The sequence below is a fragment of the Balearica regulorum genome, chromosome 1 (assembly GCF_011004875.1).
Source record: "Balearica regulorum gibbericeps isolate bBalReg1 chromosome 1, bBalReg1.pri, whole genome shotgun sequence".
Taxonomy (NCBI): Eukaryota; Metazoa; Chordata; class Aves; order Gruiformes; family Gruidae; genus Balearica; species Balearica regulorum.
The window spans coordinates 149,329,224-149,343,877 of NC_046184.1; the positions used below are offsets into that span (position 1 = coordinate 149,329,224).

Genomic DNA, 14,654 nt, shown 5'->3' on the forward strand with positions numbered 1-14,654 from the left:
CCAGAGAGAGGAATAATGCAATAACTTGTGGAAAAAGCATGGCTCCTCTCTATTAGGATAGGGTAAATTGAACAACATGCCTCACTTTTCCCCTTAAAAACTGTTGGAGGAATTTTAACAGCGCACAGAGCATGGCAGAGACCGGAAAAACCAAAAGTCAGGTATCGCCTTAACTCGCCTGCCCTGTGGCCGTACGTCCCCGTGCACCAGAGGCTACACGTGCAGGGCAGCCACCGCTGGGACAGCACCGGCAGCCTTGAAGAGTAACACGATAACTCCACGGGTGGCAAAACTCACGTGTGAGGCTGTGAAAACACCTTTTGCAGGGTTCACCCACGCCGTGCTCACAGCACTGTGGCTGCAGCCACCACCTCGAGATGTCCCCTGAAAGCATCGCTGCACGAGCTCGGGGGAAGAAGGGGTGTGAGCTCGGGGGAAGAAGGGGTGTGCGGCCTTATTTTCCCGGCCAGAACACAGGGCGCTCTGTCTGAGGGAGGAAAAGGGCTTTGCTGAGCTCATCAGAGGACAAGAAGACCTTATGGCTGTGATGAGGCCTGAAAGGTGTGCCATCAGCGCCAGCTCGGACGTGGGAGCAGAATGGGCAAGCACAGTGACACCCTGCTCCCCATCACCGGCTCTGACCTCACCTACTGAAAGCAAAAGCAGCAGAAAAAGCTGCGAGACGAGATCTGCACCAAGTGCTTGAGATGCTCTAGCAGCAGTAGCACGTGGTCACCAGGGCTCGAGTCCTTTATCAGTCTTTCCGTATGCCCAAAGCAAAAAAAGGGATTTTTCTAACAAGTGCAACCATGCTCCGCAGCCTCCAAATGCTGCTCTCTGGACCTCAGGCAGGGGACAGAAAGAAAGATTTTCAACAGAGCTTGCTGTGGGAGTGCTGATGGGTTAGGGAGCTTAAAAAGAGCTGTCAGCTGACAAAACGAGGTGGGTAGTTAGGGATACAAGTTAGGAGAGGGTTTGGCTAATTAACTAGCAACAGGAAAAAAAATAAATACAGCTCCACGCACACAAGCACATACACGTGCAGAGCCAACCTACCACTCAGGTAAACAGCCTCTCGTCTCTACAAGTAAAAAGCCTCAAATTTCTTGATCACATTGATTGCCTTTTCCTGATTAAAACTGGAAGAAATCATATTTAGCTCTTTTCTTGATAAAAAGAAATCAGTATATGACTTGGTGGAAAACCCTGTAAAACATCCAGTTCTTCAAAATTACTGACCAGTATCTCGTCTGGCGTAACTCAGCCTCACTATGTTGACATCTACAAAGCAGAGCATCTTTACCCCAGCTTAAAATCTGTCCCCATATGCTGTTTCTTTAGAACAACTTGTCTTCCCCCTTTTTTTTTTTTTTTTTCACAATATGCATCTGGTTTAAGGTGACTTTTCCTTTCCCAGCATATGGAGCTGAATGATTATGACGATTTACATTTATTTTAAATCACAGCCTATTAAATGGAAAAATAAATGCTAATATGTTGATATAGTTTACTTCTGAATGAATTATTGATATGAATGAGTAGTTGCAGCTATCATAATTACTGTTTATTAAATAAATATATTTTGAATTAGAGACCCTTGATTAAGAAATCATATTTTTGTCTGAAAATTGTTTCCCTGCTGCTACTACAAGAAATACCTGGTATTACTTTAAATAAAATTTTAAAAAAAGGTTGATGACATGATTCTATTTTTTATCTTTTCCTTTGCTCTGTGAACTTGGCAGCACTTTGTGCATATTCCCTTTCACCGCTTCTCTCCTCTAATCAGTTAAGTGAGGCTCTTTCCCCTCTGTTGTTTGTGTGGATCTGTCACATAGCACCTAGAGACACAAAAAAACATTTTAAATAGGAAAATGCGAAACACAAAAACTAAAGGATTGAGGATCAGATACCTGAAACTCCTCTCAACATTTTCTTTCAAGCTGAGCACGTTTCATATTAATGGTGTCTCTTTAACATAAATAATGATCTAATGAAATAAATATGAAATCGAAAGAATCATAAAAAGAGTTTTACATTTAAGAATGCCATCTGTGTAACACTTAGCTTAACAATGAAATCATTTCAGCGCCAAAACAGTTCACTCCGCTTCCAGCACAAGTTACAGGAGAGTGTAAGGGTTTTGCAGAACGGCATCAAAGTCTGAGTTCGGTGGCAGGAGGAACACCTGGGTTCAAACTCCCTGCACTTCACGCAGGCACTGAATCTCGCACGTGAGTTTTGAACTCGCCCCTGCTAATGTTTCCACCTCGAGTCATCACGAATTTGTCACGCGGCTGGCGGCTTTTATCGCAAGGAAATTTAGATAAGAGAGGAGAAGATTTTTGCGGGTCAGAGCGAGATTATCTTGCGACAACTATTACACCCGTCCTCTGCTTTCCCAGCCCGCAACCCAGAGCCAGCTTCGCCTGCCTGCGGAGCAGGGGACTCAGAAAGAGGAGCCCCTTTTAGTATATCTGCAGCGAGGGAAGTTCTCCCCATAAAGCACTCAGGACTTAGCACCGCGCCGAAGGTCAGCTTTTAGGACCGGCGTCCCCAGTCACAGGGTTGCCTGGGCACGCGGTGGGAAGCCCCGTGTCGCAGGATGGAGACGCCGTTTGCTGAAGTGGGAAGCCAAGCTCTCGCCGTGTGCGAGGCGGCGGAGCAGCAGAGCCGTGCCGAACACAATGGAGATATTGTTTGTTTACACCAGCCAAAGAGAAGGGAACATATTTGTTTTGAGTGAGCTGTGTTAGAATACATATTGTTTTATATGCCCGGGCCTCGTTACACCGTGCTAGTCTTCAATATGGATCAGATCCTAAAACTGCTCGACATACTGAAATAAATGTGAGCTCTACCCACAGAACATCTCCAGACTTAGGCCTCACGTCTATCAATGTCATCTCAAAAAAACAAATGTTCAAAAAAGAAAAAACAACAAAAGTATCTTAGAGACAGTGGAGGATGCTCACGTGCGGTAGATGCCATTCAAGGGGATGCTGAGGAATTACTTGGAGAGAGAGAAATCCACGTAACAAGATTGGAGAACAGAGTGGGCCTGAAAGAAAAGGAGAGATAATTAAGGTTCACTCAAAGAAATATGACTTGTACCAGTCAGGTTTGTACTTTAGAAGTTATTCTGAAACCGAGAGGAAATTCTTCCTTCACACCAGCGATGTGGCCGCATTAACATCTCCCTGGGCAAAGGTGGCCGCAGCCCGTATTTTGCTTAAAGATATAATCGTGAGAGTATCCACAGAGGCAGAGTTAAAGCGCTGTTCAATAACAACCTGAAGTGCTGTACGCTGTATTCATATAAGGGAAGATATGAGCCAACGGAGAGAGATGTTCAGCTGCAATCAAAGAGGATCTGAGCCTAACTGAGCGCTCACATGACAGTTGGGATCATTTCGGATCCCTTCCAATGAAGATAAAATAGCATCAAAAGCAGGGAGGCTTTTTTTTCTTTCTTTTAAGGATGAAAACACAGCATCATTAGTCAAATTTACTCTGAACTTCCACCTCCTCATGTTGATTTGTACGCAGGTTGAGTAAACATATCTTTCCATCAAGGTAAATAAATGTAAAAGCCTATCAGTAACTTAATTGCTTAACGAAGGATGCAGTGTGGGGTGTAACACTGTTTTTGACTATACTGTTGAAGTTAACGACCTCTCAAAAACACCTATTATACAGCTTGGCAGTAAAAAATCTGTTCCTTCTTGAAAATTTGCTTATAAAAAAAAAAAATCAACCATTTTCCAATCATTTTGCCCTAGTGTTGGGGAGGGGACAGAAACCTCCGAGGACAATTTTCCCGGTGGACCAATGTAAAATGGCATTTATTCGTTTGAGACGCTGCCCTTAGCAGGCCTGCATGCCACAGAGAAATTAAGCTTGAGAGAAGCGGGGAGTCCACAGTAAGGGCAGAAGTTACACAGCATGGGGGAAATATCTCCGAATGAAAATGGCCACGGTGCTGAGCGGGACCATTTCCCCGGGTGGGTGTGGGGCTCAGCCCGCGGATGTCAGGCGGGAGCCTGATCTTGGATGCGCAGCACACACCTAGGGACATCTGGGAATGTGCCCTCCTCCGTCCTTGCACACCTACTGCCCTGGATTGAGAGGACCCGTGGGAGAAAACAGTTGTTCCGGTTAAAATCAAGCCGTTTAATAGAGGTGCGGGCAAAATCAGCTCTCCGGTGAGAGAACAGCGAGGGAGGAGGGAGCGCCACGTGTCTGAGATCGAAATCTGGCTCACGGTGGGCAGGCAGGCAGAGTGCAGAGGCACAGCTGCCAGCCTGACATGATGGATCAGAAAACCTACTAAGGAGCTGCGAGAGTCCAGGCAACTGAAGCAAAGCAAAACACGAAAAGGCAATAGGTCAGCCCATCTTTACAATCTATCAATTAAATAATCATCCGCTTCCAAAGGCCTGAGCAGTAGACATCCCAGCACGTGATTGCTGTCGTGATGGAGGGACAGGCTTACCAACAGGGATTAATAATAATAATTACTAGGAGCGCTAATAATTTTGGATAGGTTGTTCTGTAGTGAACCCCTCTGAGGAAATAATAAGGTTGGGTATTTTGACTTAATTCTATAGTCCCATATCAGCTTGAGTCAGCCCGTTGGAAAACAAAGGTGTGTTCAAAATTGTCCGCTACGTGGGAGGCTTTTGCCAAAATCTCACCCTCCTTCGGTTAATCAGCAGTGGTGAGTGGCACGGAGTTGGCTTCAGCTGATTTCTCCAAAACCCCAAAGCTTTCAGAAACATTCATTTCTGGTGGCATCACTCAACAGCTCATTGTTAGGATTTGTTCTCATTGGCATGCGTGAACTGAAACCTATGTATGGGGTGATCCAGAAGGACAGCCTTCAGTCCCAACAGTGGATACCTGCTTCCCTTCCAGTCCAGGGACTCACACTTGACTCGGAAGGTTATATGCAAAAATTATCTTTCCTCCCTCATTTGCCTGTGTTAAGCCTAAGTGCGTTCATCCAAATTAGCAAACTGTGCATGCAGAAATCTGCACTTGTACAAACTGTGCATTTTTTTTTGTAACATTCCAATATTAAATATCTTGACAAAAGATGAAAACCCTTTAACAAATCTGCCCCTAGAGAAAAGTAAATTTTTTTTATTCCATTTACTGTCAAATGACATAAAGAAAGTATAGCGGAACACAGTCCTATAGGTTGATTTGTTGCTTTAAATAATGTCACTAACATCCAGATATCAATGTGATGGTGCAGAAAAAAAAGGTTCACATTGAGCTAGATTCAATTACAGACCTAGAAATTGAAATTAAGTCTGATGCTACATGCTTAATTCATGTTTGTGTGACTGAGAAAGAGAGTATCTGGTTTACCCTGAATTTCCTGCCTTAGCATGGTGAAAACACGACCCATCACACTAATTAAAAAATAGTTTTCAAATGTCGCTTAAGGGGTATTGCACTGGCAGGAGGAGACAAACACTTTTTTGCCCTCAACATCTTATGTGATATAAAAGAAGCTGTTCAACATCTTTTCCCTCGATTCCTAAGTAGGTGTTACAATTCTCATTGAAGAATAGGAAAAAATATGACGACCTCTCACAATGAGAAGCCAAAGGTTCTTCTTCAATAAAAAAAATGAAGCATTTGTCCCTCAAAACCCATAATCCTCTTCTGACCATGTAGTTTGAAACAGGTGCCTATAGGCAATTATCACACGCGTTTGGGTATTACACCTGGTATGGTATGTTCATGTTTAATATCCAAAAATACTATATCATATCAGTGGAATTTCAACCAGCACACATTTGACTTCTGATTCCACATAGGAGGCTGGGACTAACTTTTCTCCTAATATGGTGATGGCACGGGCACCATTTAAATGATTCCTGAGCCTTGTAAATATACACCAGATGTATCTTTTGTAAATGTTACATTTTTCAACATCTCAGCATTTGTGAGTAGTTGAAAGCGATGCCAGCCATGCTTTAATGGAGCACAGAAGTGTACTGCATTCAAAGAAACGGCACACCATTGCAATAGTCAAAATTACAAGCGCTGTCAAAAAGCTACATTTTCGCTTTATTGATTAGCACCAGGTAACGCAGCACCCCGCGTCGCACCCTCATACGTGCCTGTTTCAGCGTGTTTCCCCGCACATGGGTACGCAGAGAGCGACGTGGAGCTCCCAGGACTGCCCCAGGGAAGGAGAAGGGCAGAGCCCCGGAGAGCCAGATGTGCCCCCCCTCCCTGCCAGCCCGGATGGCCAGAGGTGGAGCGGGAAGGGGTGTGGGGTCACCACCCACTGCCAGGAGGCAAGCCCAGGGATGCACCCACCTTCCCAGGGCCGAGGAGGAAGCGAAGCACACCTTTCCCCCCAGCACTGATGCTGCTTGAGGCTACGATATGTTTTCCTGTGGTTTAGGCTCCTGCTGCTTGGTTCACGCGTGTTGCAGAGGTAGCTGAGCACAGGGAGAGGCATCTCCCGCCAGGGACCTCCCCTGGAGCGCAGGGTGAATTCATTCAGGCGTAAGAAGCAGCCACCTCCTGGGCTTTCCTGGACTCCTTTTTTTGTCTTTCCTGTGTTGCTGCAGAAATCTCACAGAAGACCCAGGAGCACGGGTGTGACGGGTTATGGGAAATGTCCCCTCCGCGCTTTTTTACCTCCTGGCACCTGCCCTGCCCATCGCCACCGCACCCCGACTGCCCCGATGATGGTCTCCCTGTTGGCACCAGGCGGTAAAAGGAGCCGCCAGAAAATCAGCCATCACCGTTGCCTGAAAACGCGCTTCTCCTTTGCAAGATTTGCCCCCCCCCAGCTGTCCCGCAGATAAGAGGAAAGCCTTTGTAATGTTGCACAGTTACTATTATTCGCAAGGCAGAGTGCTTTTGCTCTCTGAATTTTGTGCTGGAGTTGCACGGTGCACTTCAGTCCAGCAAATCAGGTAAAATCGGAGCTAGGCGACACATGACAATAAACTTAGAGGGAATGGACTAGATGTAATGCCCCACTACAAGTATTATTTCCAAGTTCACAGGCTTGCAAATTAAAATGTCCCTGGATCGCTGCCATAAAAAAGAACATTAAAAATCAGGGGAAGAGGTCTGGGCATCTGTTAGAAGCATCTAATATATACCAAATGTGTATGCTGAGCTTCTTAGATATATGCGTTGCTGAAATATAGCCTACGACTAATGTGAAAGCAGAAATATTTTAATTGTATTTTTCCATTTGATATTCAAATGAAAAAAATATATCTTATTAAACACAACACTTGGCTTTGCTATTTTAATAAAAAATAAGTTGTTGAGGAAAAGAAAAGCAAAACTACTGATTCCTTTCCTTATGATGATCAAATGAGCCTTTCATGTTTGTATCTTATACTTCACTTTTTAGCATTTTGAGGCAAATAGGAGATATCAAAACTTAGTAAATAATCAAAGACTTATTCAGTTTTTCCAAACTGTCATGCTGCTTATCTTGTAATAACTGATCTCTTAGGTAGCATAAGCTATTTAATTGCTACTGAAGATTATTTGAATAAAAAAAAGAGAAGACATTCTCCCTTACCCCTCAAAAAGACAAAACTATATTCTTCAAAAAGACACATGCCGACAGATAGATTCTGATCTCTTCTACACATGCACAAGTGCAGGAGCTAATTTTACAAGATTTGATAGGAGCTGCGTATCTGAGATTACACCCTGTCCTCCCGACTGCACATTCCACATGGAAAACGGCTTAATTTGGAAATAAATTTTGTTGCTGATAAATCCAGGCTCTGTAGTCTCTGGGCATCCGAATAACGGAACATATTAAATTATTTTAAAAAGCAGCTAAGTATGCACAGCAACTGTATTTTAAAGGGACTTTTTACAGTGTTGGCAAAGTGCGTATTCGTGTATCCCCCCTGACATGATAGACTGTAATGGCTTCGGTCTGTCATGTCAACCATCTGCATATTAAACAGTCCCTAAGTACACATTGACACAGCAGACCCTAATAGCTCTGAAGCCGTAACAATCTATTGAGTCAATAATATGCATGTTAAAGAGCATCTCCTGTACTTCCATCAATATCTTTTATCTTTTCCTTAATTTGGATCTTCTTTTTATATGTATATTCAGAGTTAAGGTTTTAGGAACCTTTATCCTTTAACGTGCTGCCGCAGATGTGAAACATGTGGCACAGAGAGGCATATGCAGTAGCAAAATCCTTCCCTAGGATCTGGGCCAGATCTTAAAACGAGGACTGTAATATTTTTACGCTGGCAGCACACATTCTTCCAGATAAGGTGGAAATAGCCCTTCTTTTCTGCTGGGCCTGATCCAGTGCTCGTGAAAAGCCCGGGAAAGATTCCTGATTATTTCACAGGCTTTGGATGGAGCCCAGTGTGATGCTACTCATTTCCTATTACAGATTTCCTTCTAATTAAATGAAATAGGTCACAAGGGGAAAATGAAACAAAAGACAAATGTATTTACTTACAGTAGTATCAACCCCAAAAAAAGACAATCAGAAGCAGGATAAAAGATAATGCGAAATACCCTGTCTCTTCATTAACTTGAAATTACATCTGGTACCATGGTCTTAATTCATTCCTGTGTGGTCCTGAGATCTTTTACACCGTGGAAGAGGGAGACTGTTATTTAAGCATAAGAAAATGGTGACTTAACTTCCTTTGTCTAAATAACTGCAGAGAAAAAAGCTTATTTGCTTTTCCTAAACTTCACGCCACCGTAACATGGTGCGATCCTATTGCACCCTGATCGCAGGACTTTCCCACCTTCTTCCACTCCTCTTGCTTTCTTTAAGCATCACGATTTAGCTCACGCTTTTAAAAGTGAAACCAAAGTGCAGTGTGTGTTTCCAAAAGGCAGACCCAGGGACAGGGAGGCCACTTGACACTATCGGCAGATCTTACTGGCCTGAATTCCCCCTCTCCTTTCCACTAATTTGACACCGATGTGTCTTTGAAGCACATATGGATTTATTCCAGCATATTCTCGATTAGCTTTCACACCAGCGAGGGCAGAACCGTGGTACTCTCTCCCTGTTGCTTTCCAGGAGCGTGCGATTCATCCTCCCTCTGCCTTGCACCGTTTCCTGTCCCCAGGCACACCAGACCAGATCACCTGCTTCTGTGTCTCACTTCAGGACAGCGTCCCCTAACCTCATGGTGAGCACTGAAGTCACATGTCCTCTATGAAGTCTTCAGCAACTTTCTTGCTGTAGCCAGCACGCTTTCCTTCCCAAAACAATGGTAGGGAAGTCAATCAGATGCCCACATGCATGCCCAGGGATTTGCCCAACCATGGGGCTGATCCTTAAAGCCTTGGAGTAGTGCATCTGCTTGATTCCTACGCAACACCATGTGTGTTACCAGGACAGGAATTTCTAAACAGCTGGTAACGCAGTGCTCGCACAACCACAATATTCATTATTTGAGCTTATCCGCTGAAGATCTAGCAAGTAGATGTAGTTTTGGGCAGGAGATGTTTTTTCTAAATGAACAAAGCTATTGAAAAAATCAAAGCAAATGCACAAAAGCTAAAGGATGAGTGCCATAAAAAAAGATAAAAGCAAAAGTCACTGAAAGTCCTGCTATCTACGTTCCTAGTATTTCCTTTAGCTAACAGAGTCACCCCAAGTGGAGCTCTGAAAGGACCTGTCCCTGAGGGAAACAGTTCATTGCCAGCTCCCTTGCATGATGATGCAGTTCATCACCAAGTAATAGACGAAGTTCAGACCTCTCTCAGCAACATTATAGGCACAGCCTTGTCGATTTTAGGAAAACATGTCCTCCCTGGACTTGCTGCAGGAGCTCTCCTTTGCTATTCACTCTAGTCAACCCTAGTACTTGCTGCGTAGCAGCTCAACAGCCAGGACCAGTCCAGCCCTGGTGAAAGTAGGAACGTCACACAGCAATGACACAGCAGCTCTGGATTATATGACACCCGTGCGCTCATCTGGCTCTTCTGTTTGCACTTAGTGAGCCCTGTAGGCTTCCCTTTACTTACCGCAGTTACCAGGCGATGGCAAAGGACAGGAGAAGGAGGGCTGCTGGCCATGCAGCCAGAGAGTCCTTTAATGCCAGCCCTCTGCACGGGGGATTACTGGCTTGGGTAACGCTCACTCCGGGCAGCCAGCACTTCCAGCAATTGTTCCACTCATTTATGAGGAGAGGTCACCCAGTCCAACCCCACGTTAGAGAGACTGATACCTGCCACCAGGGGAAAGAAGCGTCACCAGTCTCCGTCAGTAAATGAGCTGGATACATAAGGGCGATGAAGAAAGAGCGAGTGAAAGAAAGGTGGTGCCGTAAGCGGGGTGCTCCATGTCCCCCCAGGAACCACCTCATGCACCCTGCAAGTGCAAGGTGGGGTCTCCAGGAAGGACCTTGCTTCCTCCCATCTCACCCCTCTCCTGCGCAAGCCCGTCCCACGCCCGGCTCCAGCTGCGCCCACCCTGGGCTAGCCTGATCCCCTGCCCACCAAAGCCAATGGAAAGACTCCCAGCGACTTCAGTGACGAGGGCTCTGTATCCTCAGGCAAATGTGGGAGAGAGCAATTTGGGCAGGGCTATGATTTCACTGTCTGTGTGCATAGGATGTCTCCTTTCCCACACGGAGGAACGTTGGCCACCCTTCCCACTTTTTTGGTTCTCAGTGTTCAACACTGCACCTGGAGTTATCTCCCATTTACCAGGGAGCTGATTTAAGTGTCTGACTCAGTCACATATGTTTGGCTCCCTTATCCAGAGTAAGATTTGGCCTACTAGCTGTGAAAACAGCTTATATCACATGTGCTGCAAAGCCTAGCCAGAACAGGCTGAATAAAGGATGAAGTTTAATCATGGAAATGTTGACCTACAAATAGAGAACAAAATGTTAAACCACATGGTATAGGGTGCTGCACGCCCCAAATATCAAGAGGAGGAAAGAAGAATTGAACACATTTGGAAAGTAAAGCTTACTGTTTGGGGTTTGGTGGGTTTTTTTTTCTTTTTCTTTTTCTTTCTGCAGATTCAGAGAGTCAGACCCACACTGTTCCTGCTCGCGATGACACCCTGGCATCTGAAGAACAACATGACACCCACCACAAAATGCTGCTGTTGGCTGGCGCTGTCTAAAGCGGTGAGGTTTGGTGAGGGAGGTGAGAGTGCCAAAGGCAGGCAAGTGGGGGTATCACAGCGAGTGGGACCTGGCCACCACCGTGACTCAAGTCTACAGGACCCGAGCAAACTGGGGAGAGGTAAACGTGATGGGGATGAGCGCTCCTTTCATCCCGTGTCCTTGAAAACTAGCCGTGGGTTACCTCTAACGGCTGGGGAGGTCTTTGTCATTATTTTCACACCACCTTTCAGCTGGGACGTTCTCACCTTTGTGGGTTTCACACAAAGAAGGGCAGTTTTTCTGGCGGAGAATCCGTTTCCATTTTTAATCGCAGCCATCACACAAACAGTTCATCTCACAGGACGTGAAAACTTTCTCATAGGCTTTATTTAACATCATTTGGGGGTTGCAAAAGACAAAGAAGAATTTTAAAATCAACAATCGTCTTGCTTTCAGTAACTTGCGGGCTTTGTCTTTAGGTATGCTGCATTTTAGACAAACGTAGTTAACAGCAGCCGGCCAGACCTTACTGACTGACAACTGTTTCTTTACAGGATTTCTATGTGCCAAGGAGCTGGACAGTAATATCCATTTGGTATTCATGGAAAGTACTTGCAGAACAATAATGACAATAATTGCTTCTGATTCTTGTGTTTACAACACTGCCAAAGTATCATTAGAGCCTTATTTATAGATAATAATGCTTATTAATCACACATATTTGAATTTTGGAATGTATTAGATTAATATTCTTTTGTAACTTGGTTCTGTACTAATGCTATGAAAAGCATTTTCTGAATGCAGCCCACTGGGAAGTGCTCGCCTCGGAAAAGTAAACGCATCCAGGCTATCTGCAGGTGAGGGACAAAGGGCATACCTCTTCCTTAGCAGGCAAACGCCGGAGCTGGACACGCAATTCCCAAAAGCACCTCCTTTGGACTAAAATCAGGGGCAGGCTCCTGAAAAACACATACCGTGAAAGGTGTGATAGTAGCGTCATGCTTGAGCTCGCTTTTCGATGCTCTGTGAAAGGGTTTGCTTTCTGCTGCTTTATAAAGCAACCAGTTTTGGGGGGTGAGGAAGGGGTCCGTCTATCAACTCACTCTTTAATGGTCCACTCTACCCTATGGCCGAGTTCAGCCTGGACCTCAGGATTGCTCATCAGTCGAGAGGTCAGTAATGAGAAACATAGCACAAAAATCATTTCTCATTTTGGTTATTAAATAATTCCAGCTTTTCTACATCAACATCTGCTATGATTCAATAGCATGATAGAAAGAAAATGGATTTTTAAAAACGACAGTTACAACAAGCAAAAACGTCACCCAAATCTAAGTATCAACTGCCATATATTCATATTCTCCTTTGTCTCCCTGTAGCCCATTACAATGCTGAGAAATACACCAAAAGCAACTGCAGTACCAAACTCTCCAATTTTTGGTGTGTGGCCAGCTCCATAAATTTGCATTTAAACAAATAAAATCCAGAACAGTGTAGTATGTTTTTTTTTTTTTTTTTTTTTTTTTCCCCTGAGATGGTTCTTCAAGCAAATTTAAAGAGGCTCTGTCAGTTTAGGGACCACATTTCCATCTGCTTTTTTTTTTTCCTTTTTACCCACTGCTGATGTAACGTAACTACTATAAACGCTAGAAATTAGAGAAACTGGGAAGGTGGGGGTGTTGTATTTTATTTGGTGTGTCCATTTTGTGGTTTTTATGGCGCTCCCTGCACAGCCAGGATAACCTGTTCCTCAGTGTCACGGCCCCCATTGTCTCCAGGGATCTTTCACAGTGGCAGAAAAAAGAAACAATTAAAACGCAGAAGCTTAAAATTGCAAAGAACACTTGTGGCTTTGCTGCAACTCCCCCAAACTACCCCTAGCCGATATATTTTAACAGACAAAATTACAAAGTGATGGTGCCCCTTTAAAATGTATTTCACCCATTAATATTCCAGCATGCTTTGCTTACTGTGTTTATAAAACCGCCAGTATTGAGGTTTCCCAGGAATTTTGAACCTATCAAGACAGCCGGGGCTGAGCACAGCCCAATCATTTCTAGATGAAGCCAGGATTTAAAATAAAATAAAAAAACCTAGCAGCGCAATTAGATATGAAACCAAAGAGTGAAGTCGGGGACGGGATGCAGAGGGGAGCCCCATCCTCACAGGTTCGGCACAACAAAGAGGGGCACCGCTCCCGCCCAGGGACCCCAGCTCCTGCCGGGGGACAGCTTGTCCCCGGTTTTGCCGGGAGGAGGGTCATGGCTTCACCCACCACTTGCAGACAAAGAAATTATCCCCCTGAGTATGGGCGCCAGGGGTGCGCAGAGCTTTGGATTCGGCCCCTTTCCCACTTTCTGCTCAACACCATCCGGCCAAAATTGATCCCCAAAATTGATGGCGCTGCACTGAGGGGATTTTGACCAGTCATGGGTTTCAGTTCTCCTGCTTCTCCTCTTTTGAAGAGGAGCCTGTAACCCCAGGTTCGTGCGACCCGCTGCGGGGTTCACCGGCACAGAGGGGTCTACGGCATATTGTCCTCTCCCCAGCCACTGGCTGCCTCTCAAAACGTTTGCTGTACTTTCCTCGGGTTTCGGCGTGTCACGGTACAGAAAGCTGTCCCTCTAACGGGCCTTTCAAATTTGCATCTTATTCTTTCCTAACAGTAGTGAGAAATAGCTGGAAGAGTTTAGTACTAAGATCTTAATTTCAGAAAGTCAAAACATCAGCATTTAAAATCATAATTCACTCTATGCAGAATCCAGACTTCTTATTTTCCTAATTGAGTAATGAACAATAATTTCTATTATTGATGTCTGGTTTTTTCAGGGCGGTAGCAGTTTTAGCGTTTCTCCTACCTCTCTGAAGGAAAAGGCAAAGCAAACAGTTATCGCATGGGGAAAGGTAGCTTTGTGCTTTATATCCGTAGGGCTGATGCTAAACCTATACAAAGATAAAAATAGAAATTCGCAGCGGTGGCATTTCATCACATTTTTTTGTTCAGCCAGAGATACCAGAAGTCAGATTTTTATGTCCACCCTTGACTTTCTAAAGAAAAGTGGCTGTTTTTTAAAAAAAAAATACTGAGTTTTCACAATTTTCGCTGAAGTCAAATGAAGGGGTAAGTGCCCGATGCCCTTGAAAAATAGTCCCTTTCCTACAGTATCCCTTTCCTGTGCCCGTACGAACCCCCAGTTTGAAAAAGCTGGGCCTCCTGCACAAAGTAAGTAGATGATCCTACAAACATTGCTCACACGCCCCAGAAATTTTAGCACACAAATCAAGAGCACATAAAATCAGATCTCAAGAAAACCCCAAGCAATGAACAGCAAAACCACCTTCCTAATGTTAAGTGGGGTTGCTACAGGTTACATTTTTGGATTTGTAGATGTGGGATGTGAAAACCAAGAGGGAAAAGTTTTGACTAACTTGTTCACTAACCGTATCTCGATGGCCACAAAACATTAAAAATGAACATTCAACTGGAAAAGATCTAAACAGAGAGAGTTGCAAAAGTGTCTTTTTCTTGTATCATTT

The 14,654-nt window shown here is 44.5% G+C and overlaps 1 long non-coding RNA gene across 4 annotated transcripts in view; it reads right to left on the reverse strand.

Annotated features, from left to right (window-relative positions):
- LOC142599125 (uncharacterized) overlaps positions 1-14,654 on the reverse strand; it is a 31,315-nt gene that overhangs the window by 11,919 nt on the left and 4,742 nt on the right. For all 4 annotated transcript variants that reach the window (XR_012832811.1, XR_012832815.1, XR_012832813.1 and 1 more), the window contains exon 2: positions 2,976-3,061. This is a non-coding gene — a long non-coding RNA (uncharacterized LOC142599125). The remainder of the gene's footprint in view (positions 1-2,975; positions 3,062-14,654) is intronic.